The sequence below is a fragment of the Heliangelus exortis genome, chromosome W, assembly GCF_036169615.1.
Source record: "Heliangelus exortis chromosome W, bHelExo1.hap1, whole genome shotgun sequence".
Classification (NCBI taxonomy): domain Eukaryota; kingdom Metazoa; phylum Chordata; class Aves; order Apodiformes; family Trochilidae; genus Heliangelus; species Heliangelus exortis.
The window spans coordinates 6,751,418-6,753,038 of record NC_092453.1 but is presented as its reverse complement, the minus strand read 5'-3'; the positions used below and the strand labels follow the sequence as shown (position 1 = coordinate 6,753,038).

The following is a 1,621-nucleotide window of genomic DNA, read 5'->3' as shown; positions in this document are numbered from 1 at the left end:
CTTGGAAAAGATCAAGTGCTGGTGCTCCTGGGCAGTGCCCTTGTGCCAGGACCCTTTCCCCTCCACCTCTGCACACAGGCACTGCCCTGCAGCTCCAGAGAGGGTCTCCAAGGAAGGGCCTCAGGCAAACAATCACTGGAAGGATTTTTATTCTTTTTAAACACACAGAAAGCTCAGCTCTTCTTTGAAAGACTTTGGGTCAAAGAGAATCTGGATATTCACATAATAAGAACAGACAAAAAAAATAACATTCCTATATGAGCAATAATTAGGAAGAAAAAAAAAAGAAAAAAACCCACAAATAACCCATACATACAACCAAAATCAATAAAAAGGGGTGAAGACCATCTCGCTGTTTTCTGAGTTACATTATGAGGGAACTGAAGAATAAGCAAGTAAGTAGAATATTTTTTAAAAAGATCTTGTGATCAGTTTTGAAAATGCATCCTTGAGCTCCTGGTTCCTCATGCTGTAGATGAGGGGGTTCACTGCTGGAGGAACTACCGAGTACAGAAATGACAGCACCAGGTCCAGAGATCAGGAGGAGATGGAGGGAGGCTTCAGGTAGGCAAAGATGCCAGTGCTAATGAACAGGGAGACCACAGCCAGGTGAGGGAGGCACGTGGAAAAGATTTTGTGCATTCCCTGCTCAGAGGGGATCCTCAGAACAGCCCTGAAGATCTCCACATATGACACCACGATGAAAACAAAACAGCCAAAAGCTAAAAAACAACTTAATACAATAAACCCAAGTTCCCTGAGGTGGGAATGTGAGCAAAAGAGCTTGAGGATCTGGGGGATTTCACAGAAGAACTGGTCCAGGGCATTGCCCTGGCAGAGGGGCAGGGAAAATGTATTGGCTGTGTGCAGCAGAGCAGTGAGAAACCCAGTGCCCCAGGCAGCTGCTGCCATGTGGACACAAGCTCTGCTGCCCAGGAGGGTCCCGTAGTGCAGGGGTTTGCAGATGGTCATGTAGCGGTTGTAGGACATGATGGTCAGGAGAAACCACTCAGATCCAAGAAAGAAGAAAAGAAAAAAGACCTGCACAACACATCTGTTGTAGGAGATGTCTGTGTTGTCCCAGAAGGAATTGTCCATGGCTTTGGGCAGAGTGGTGGAGATGGATCCCAGGTCGAGGAGGGAGAGGTTGAGGAAGAAGAAGTACATGGGGGTGTGGAGGTGGTGGTCACAGGTTATGGTGGTGATGATGAGGCCGTTGCCCAAGAGGGCAGCCAGGTAGATGTCCAGGAAGAGCCAGAAGTGCAAGAGCTGCAGCTCCCACCTGTCTGCAAATGCCAGGAGGAGGAACTGGCTGATGGAGCTGCTGTTGGACATCTGCCTACGGGAATGGTGCACTGTCATAGGAGAAAAAAAAGTGACAAGTCAAGACAGAGTTTCTCAAATACATCATTTCACTCCAGGAAACTTGTCTGTAAGATCAAAAACAGTTTCCATACCTTCTTTTCCTGGAACAAAGACAAAGATATTTCTATCAGATCTTCCTTCAACTCTGTGGGTGGATCTCTGAATGTTACTGCCTGACTGTGTAGTGAGGAACAGAACCTCTCTGTGGTGGCTGCCTCAGAGTCAGATCTGCTCTGCAGCTGTGATCCCAAGGGAC

The 1,621-nt window shown here is 47.4% G+C and overlaps 1 pseudogene; it reads right to left on the bottom strand.

The window, feature by feature from the left end:
* Positions 1-411: 411 nt before the first annotated feature.
* LOC139789177 (olfactory receptor 14J1-like) lies at positions 412-990 on the bottom strand (annotated as a pseudogene).
* Positions 991-1,621: the final 631 nt, after the last annotated feature.